Source organism: Acanthisitta chloris, unplaced genomic scaffold (assembly GCF_000695815.1).
Source record: "Acanthisitta chloris isolate BGI_N310 unplaced genomic scaffold, ASM69581v1 scaffold15555, whole genome shotgun sequence".
Taxonomy (NCBI): domain Eukaryota; kingdom Metazoa; phylum Chordata; class Aves; order Passeriformes; family Acanthisittidae; genus Acanthisitta; species Acanthisitta chloris.
The window spans coordinates 24218-32306 of record NW_008675483.1 but is presented as its reverse complement, the minus strand read 5'-3'; positions in this window follow the sequence as shown (position 1 = coordinate 32306).

The window sequence follows — 8089 nt, the reverse complement described above, 5'->3', positions numbered from 1 at the left end:
AGCCTGAGGACTTCTTTTGTACCTGACAATTTGCTGGCTTCCCACCAAGCCTTAGAAGTGCCTGTGGGACATGTGGGGATGGATGTGGTGGGAGGTGGGTCCTCACAGAGGCACTCCTTGCATGGGGTAAGGGGGCAGGACTGCAGCCCTGTGGCCCTGACAATCTCCCCATGCCAAGCCAAAGCCAAAACTGAAGCTCCCTCATTCTCATGGCCACCAGGGCCTCCCTGCCACAGGGATGCCAGTGGTCCCTGTGCAGCACTGCTCCCCATCTGGGCATGGGACTTACAGGATCCCACATGAGTTTTGAGAAGTCTTTTCATCCCTGCCCCAGCATGGTGCTGGGGAACCACATGTTTCTGTGGCGACTGCCAGGCACAGCAGCAAAGTCTAAATTTATGTTCTACAGTCTCCCACTTCCCCAAAACACAGCATAGGGCTGTCCTCCCTTCCCAGTAGGGACAGCCCCTGTGCTAGGGTCCCCTGGATGCCCAGGTGCCAACTCAGCTCCCTGCAAGCCCCAAAGCAGTCTGATGTCAGGCTCTTGGTAGTATGTGTGGCACCAAATTCAAACCCAAGGATTAAATCAGGAAAAGGTTTATACCCAAATCTGGCCCAGTGGCCTAAGGGACACAGGGCACCTCTTCAAGACTGTCCACTAGGCTCAGGCATCACTTCACACCCAATCACCACATCACAGGGCTTTTTCAATACACATTTTTAACTTCTTTATTGACAGCGATGGTAGAGACTGAATTAAGCCAACAGGGGCTGTTCCTGCTGGGCATGGCCGTGCAGGCAGTCAGTGGGAGAGGCTACCCCCACACACCATTCTACGTGGATAATTCCTCCCCAGCTTTGTGGCTGGAGCTGTCTGCTGCGTGCTCCACTCCTATCTGCCACTGCGTTTGAGGGGTGGATGGAAACCAAAGTTCATTTCTCCCCTTGGGAATCAGCCAGCAACCGGAGCTCCAGCAGGCCAGGTCGGCGAGGAGCTGTTGATGGGAGGAGGTATTTATAATCTTTGTTTGGTTCCAGAAAGGCTGGACGCCCACTCCCGCTTCCCTCCATACAATAAGATCAAACAGCTCCAGGACATTTCCTTGCTCCTTGCAGATGAAATTCTTGTATCTGCTGACCTGCTCTGCTCTGCCCTGCCTGGGGCTGCAGCTTCTTCCTTTGCTCAAAGACCTGGAGGGTTACTGCTGCTGTGTTTTCTGCCCCTAAGTAGGGGGAGAATTTTTCAGAGCTCAGGAGTGAGGGAACTGGGACTGTGGCACCTTCCCCACCTCAGCTTCATCCTCTCTCCCACTTCTGAGGGACCTTGGCTGTGCTTGATGGCTCATGTGCAGGCTCTGTCCATGGATAGGACAAGGAATAATGGGTACAAATTGAAAGAGGGGAAATTTAGATTAAATATTAGGAAGAAGTTTTTTCCTGTGAGGGTGGTGAGACACTGGCACAGGTTGCCCAGGGAGGCTGTGGCTGCCCCAGCCCTGGCAGTGTTCAAAGCCAGGTTGGATGAAGCCTTGAGCAACCTGCTCTGGTGGGAGGTGTCCCTACCCATTGCAAGGGGGATTTGGACTAGATGATCTCTAAGGTTCATTCCAACCCCTTAACATTCTGTGACTCTATGGATGTCACTGCAGCTGGAGGCAAGAAAGCAGGAGAATGCTTGCTCATGGCAAGGGCAAGGTGCCCAGCAGGAGCTTATCTCTCCCACACCTCCATCCTCTTCCTTGGTCACAAGTGGTGATAAAGAGAGGGTGAGATCCTAGGAGTGCAGTACACAGTGCGGGGCAGGTTGTCTATGTCACCGGTGATGCAGAGACAGGATGACATCCTTGCTGTTGGAACATGCTGCTGCTGGCTCCCATTCCAGCCAAGGGCCCTCGCCATGCAGCCATGCTGGGGAACACCCAAACCCTTTCCCCAAAGGTCACTTTTCTCTGGGGATCCCTCCCAGGGACTCAGTAGTGGAAGATCACCACCACAGCCATCAGGGATGCAGAAGGGACAGTGTGCAGCATCCCTGGGGAGGTGACACTGAGCACTGGCAAAGGCTGACTGTTCCCCAGGCTCTGCTTGTGGTAGAGTGGAATCATCCCCTGGCATCCAGCCACTGGCAAGCAAAGGGGGCAGTGGGTGAATGCCAGCCCAACTTCACCCACCTCCCCGCAAAGAGGGGCTTTCCTGCATGGCAGCAGTCTCCAGGGGTGCTGACCAGTAAGGTGCAGCTGGCCACATCCCTGTCCTGTCCATCTCCCAAGCAGGTTTCTGCTCCCCTCTCCCAGCAGGAGTCTTCACAAGTGTCCCCAGCACCGAGGAGCTGCTGGCATGGCAGGAGGGCCTGGCTGTGGGCAGGGAACACTGCTGCATTTCACGTGTCCCCTTATGGTGTGAATCACATTCAGTGTTTCAGCAGGTCCCTGTGATCTAGGGCTAATTATGGATGTCAAGTTTGGGGCAGCCAAGAGGGGATTTTGGAGGTGGGGAGGTGGCAGGGAGCAGGGAGGGGATGATGAGTGACTGGGGAAGGACAGAGCAGGGTGGTTACTGGCCAGATTTTGGCACCTTTACAGCATCTCCTGGAGCTTGCCAGGGTTTCAGGCTGTGCTTGGAGGGCCAAAATGCACACACCATCATCCCTACTGAGAACCTTCGGCATCTGTTCAACCCAAGCCTTCATCCCAAAAGGAAACCCTAGGTAAGATTCCCCCCCATGCCTTCCTCCTCCTTCTCCTTGCCCCCAGGGTGCTGAGCTGGGTCTCTCCAGTGCGGGGGCATGGGATGTGTGCCAGAGGAAACAAGGGAGACGGCGGCAGGGCAGGGACCCAGGTGCGAACCCACACAGGTAGCAGGGCTGTGACTCAGCCAGCCGAGAGAAAGCGCAGTGCTGCCCCAGCTGTCGGCACGGCCGTGGCCGGGAGGGCTCCGACTGGGAACCAGACAAGCCATTGACCTCACAGCTCAGCAGCGTTTTGCTTCAGCAGCCGTGAATGGCTGCCCTGGGGCTGTTGGGGTACAGGAGCACTGAGCTTCCGAGTTTAGCTCATTTCATTCCCATGGGAAAAAGCATCTCTTTTCGCTGGAGAATGTACCCCAAAGCTTTTCCACCCCTCTGTCCAGCCTAGTATCAGAGTGTGATGGGTTCCAACCACGGAGACCCTTTCTCCTTTCAGGCAACCTCCCCTTTTCCTCCCCTTTCTCTGCAAAGAGTTAAATTCCAATTCAGCAATTTTCCCCTCCCTCCTGCCCCGGGATAATGTTTAACCGAACTCACTGCTAATTAAATATCAATGACCTCAGGCAGGTTTTGTTATCGTCTGGAAACACCTGATGCATGTGTCACCAGCAAGAGTTTTTCTCGTCTCAAGTACAGCGGCAACCCTTGAACTCATGTTGGCTTTTCCCTTCCCACCCCGCCATGGCCACCCCTGCCCGCGGGCACAGAGGCTTTGCTGGCTGCCAAGCAACTCGTGTGGGCTTGTCATTGCTGCTCCTGATTGCAGGGGACAAGCACAGTGGGAAGGAAAGGTTTGTGCCTCCTTTCCTTTCCCACGGCATGGCCATTGATGCCCACCATCCACAGCTGAGCAGGCTCAGCTTGAACTTGGTGGAGTTTCTTCTTCTGGGCTGAACCTGCGCTTTCCCACCTCCTGTGAGCACGGGGATGGCTCAACTGGCTGGGAGCTTGGTGCTCCAAAATATCTCCTGGGCTTTCCCAGGGGAGCAGTGATGTCCCACAAGGTGAACTCCCTGTCCCCTCTTCCTCTGTTCCCCCAGGCAGATCTGGAGCAACACCACCAGGCTGAGCAGGCTGAAGCTGAAACCCCCAAAGGCTACATTGGAGAATGGGATAGGAAAAGAAGGGAGCAAAAGAGAAAGACATTGAGAAAGGGGAGGCTGTGAAGGGCTTGGAGGTGTTCTGGGAGAGGGTTGTAAGTCCATTTTAGGCAAGATGGACTTTCACAGGGGCAAAGTCTTATCCTACATGAGTTTGGGACAACTGTCCCCCAGGGCTGGATATGTGGAAGTAGAGGGAACTCCTCAGGAACTGCAGGGCTGCTGGGATTTCCTGCCAGCTCCACCAGCCTTGTGAACAGCCTCTGAGCCTCACTGCTCAAGGAGGTCTTTCACCCTGCAAAAATTCTTGGGGCTGGTTTTCTTTGTGGCAAAGAGCAGAGGCTTCGCTGACATCATTTTCACACTCTGCAGTATAAATAGCCAACCTGAAAAACAAAGGAAAACTCCCCACAAAGACCATGTAAGGCAGAGCTAGAGTTGTACCATTTATTTATTTCCTCACCATAGCTATTTCCTGCCTCTGTTGGTCAGAGACCTCCTGTGTTGGCCAAAAGTCAGCTTTTCCTTCCTCACCGGGAATTTGTGGATCAGTAGCACTGCTGGTAACTGCAGGATTACCACCCCATGGGCCTGGCAGGACAAACTCACACCTATGGCCTTGGTCCCACCAGTTGCTCCAAGGTCCAGTGCATCTGTTGGGCATCTACAGGGTAGGGCAGTGGTCATCTCCCCTTGGAGCAGCAAGGTCAGGGCTAAGGCTGAAGGGGTCAGTAAAGCTGGAGGGGTCAGTAAGACTGGAGACAGTATCCTGCTCCAGCTTTGCCCTGCAAGTCTGGCGTTTGTCAGATGTTGCAGCAGGCAGGACTTCTTCCTCCATCTCTAGGACATCTCTTGCATTGCACCACCTCCAAGACACCCACAGCCCCAGTGGGAAGCAGATTCTCTGTTAGAGTGGGGCACAGTGACATGGTTTCCAGGCCATGAATCCAAAGGGGTGTCACTTGGGTACACATGGAGTCAGTTTTTGCTGCCCCTCAATCTGCAGGTCCCTGCCATGTGAGGCAAAAGAAGCACTGCATTAGGGATGAGCCCAGCACCTGTGAGGGTGAAAGCAGCACAGATACGAGTGTATGCATGGACCTGGCTTGTTCAACAAGCTGGAGCAAGGCTACAGATGCAACTTCAGGCTTCGGCTGTGCTCCTGCTCTGCAGCTTCTTCCCAGCACTTGTCACTGCCTCCAGACCTGCCAGTGAATCAGTCTGTACATGTGCTTCCCAGCTTGCTTCAGGCACCATCAGCCAGGCTCACTCAGGCCCCTTCTTCCCTCGCCTGAGCTGTGCTGGCCAGGTTTGCATGGAGTGAAGTGGGTGATGCTTCCCCCATGGCTCCACCAGCAGGCTGGGAGGGTGGCAGCTCCTTGGCAGGAAGCAGTGGCCAGCAGCTGGGGATGGGATCTCCTTCAGAACTTCCTGGCAAACCCTTTGGGCCATGGGTGAGGGTTCTCTGAACTTTGGAGCTCTATCTGGGATGCTAAGCAATCCCAGCTTTTCCTGAGGCATGTCTGGGATGGAGGGATGGACCCACCTGTCCAGGGCTACTGCTGGATGAGAGCATTAGATCCCTCAATCCTGCCTGTAAGTCAGGGCTGCCTTCAGCTCTGCTCAGGGATGAAGCCAAATCACAATCTCCCTTGTCTGCTCCCCAAAAACAGTGTTCCGTGGGAAATAGAGCTGGATTGGCAAGGGAGAGCACAGCATGGTACCTGCTGCTCTGTCGACCACTGATGGGGACAGGAGCTGTTGTGAGCTGTTAGACAGTGTTAGAGCTGCTTTGCCCAGACACCATGGCCAAGGCATGGGAATGGAAGGACCTGCTGGCAGGGTGCATTTTGCCTTTCTGGCTGCTCATTCCCCTGTCTGAAAACACCCCAGTGCAATGGCAGCCCCAGGGGACAGGGCAGAGGGGGTTCCAAAGGTTGGTGTGAGCTGTTCGGAGGCCCCACTTGGTCTGGCTCTGGGGAGAGTCCTGTCCAGCACACTGTCTCCTTGGTCATTGTTATCAGGGTAATTCTCCAGCAGCTTGAATCCTGTTTTTGTGCTAGTGTTGCCTGGCTCTACAGGAGTGAGGGGGGAGAGAAAAACACAGGAAACAGCAGCAACGGAAGCAGAATCATCTCCTGGAAGGAGCGAAGAGCTGCTGACGCCACCAAGGGGAACAAAGACAGAGATTCAGGAGCTATACATGGGCTTGTGCTGGAGGTGGCCCAGACAAGTAGTCTCCATCCCATCTTACAGCACACCTCCCACCCCTCCAGCATTCTGTACCTCCATCTCCCCCAGCCCAAGTTCCCCGCAATGAGCCCTGGGGTGCAAGGAGACCTCAGAGGGTCCCCAAGTGGGGGGAGGAGGAAGCTGTAAGCCAAAACTGATGTTCTTAGCATGGAGAAGCCCTGGGGAGGGTGTCTGGAGGATGTCCCCAACTCTAGCCCCACCTGCTGCAAAAGCTTCAGCTGGCATGGTGGAGTGAGGGCATCCATGGGAACAGCCCAGCACACAGAGGCAGCGTGTGCGCCAGCCTTGCTGCTCTTTCAAAGCTCTCCCCTCACCACCCCCGAGTGCCAGGGGGGCTGTCCCTATGCCTCACACACACAACAGGCCCTCTGTCCCACAGGCACAAATGGAAACTTTGAGTAAAAAGGTCAGAGGGCCTGGCCATCTGTCTCACCCAGGGCCAGGAGGAGCATACAAGGCCCTGCCCAGCAGAGTCACAAGCTGCCCCTGTCCTCATCCCCATCCATGGCACCTTTCGAATCCCAAGGGGGCACCATGTGCTTTCTCTCGTGAAGATACAGGTCAGGGGTGCTGTATCCCAAGTGCCAAGGGCTCTTCGGCATGGCTCTGGGGCAGGAAATACACTCTCCCAGCATGGTGCAAAGCCCTTGGGTCTCCCAGATCCTGGTCCTCTGAGATGCAAGTGTCCCAGCCAGCCTGGGCTGGGGAGCTCACTAAGCTCTGCTCTTGTGCATGGCAGTGGAGAGAGATGACAGCGGACATAGCATTCTCAACACAGTTGTTCCAAGGAAATTCCTCCATGTCCAGTCCCCATATCCCTAATTCCAAGAAAAGGACATGTCCTACACCTGCAAGTGATGAAGATCCTCTTTTCTGTTGCAAGGGGCAGCATTCACATCTCCGACTGTTCACATCTCATCTTCTGTGGCTGAGGCATAAAAGCCCATCCCAGCTCCCATCAGATGTAGACCCCCTTGGTCCATAACCCCATCCCCATGTGCTGCCTGCTCCAGAGCCAGGGAGGATTTCCCCTATCAGTGATGCCATGAGGCTGAATCATGCTGTAGGGCACTGTTGCCACCTGGGAGAGCACTGGGGACCATGGAGCTGTTTGGGGTGGCACTGCTGGGGGGAAGCTCACAGCACCCCTACCATGCTGCCTGCAGGAAGGGCAGCACAGCCAAGATGCTGCTGCTGCCAGGAGTGCTGCTAATTCCCAGGGTCTGCCTTTGTGAGCAGTGTTTGTGGCTGGAACATGAGTGCCAAAATGTCATCAGTCCCTTATCTGCAATGTATCTGGGTCCTTTTGGTACCCAATCAGCCTCCAAAAATAGCCCAGCAGAGGGAAAGAATACATCCCTAAAATAGCACTGCCACTTGGGCTCGCCAGCGCTGGAGCTGACACCTGGTTAAGTGCCCACCACGGCTTTGCAGGGAGATTTCAGGTCTATTCTCCTGGGCTCTCCCAGCCTAAAATAGTAGCCAGGCGTCATCACACTGGGAGGCTACAGGTGCTTTCCATCTTATGCCCAAAGCAGTGCCAGCTGCTGCCCAGCTGCTCTGTGCTACCCCAGGGCACCAGCAGCAGTTGCCCTTTGTGAGTCCCCGGCAAGACCCTGTGCCTGCACTGCTCACAGTGTCTGTGTGAGGCAGCAAAGTGTGAAGCCCCAGAGCACAGTGAGGGCCAGGTGAGTCCCCCCTAGGGATGCAGCTAGCAAAGTAGGAGGAGTGGGCTGGCTGGCTGCCTGTCCTGACAAGGGGAGCTGAGGAGGAGGAGGAAGCTGGGAGGAAGGAAGACCTTGTTTGTCTGTTCCCAGAGCTGTGCAGGAACTACTATATGAGGAATTACCTGACCTCACTTACATCTCCAGATGCTTTTCACCAACTTCCTCCTTTGAGCCTCCCCCAGCTCCTGTAATCTTGCTGCTGCTGCTGCTGCTGCTTCTCCCGAGCTACCACAGCACTGGCAGCTGGTTTCCTTCAGGCTACA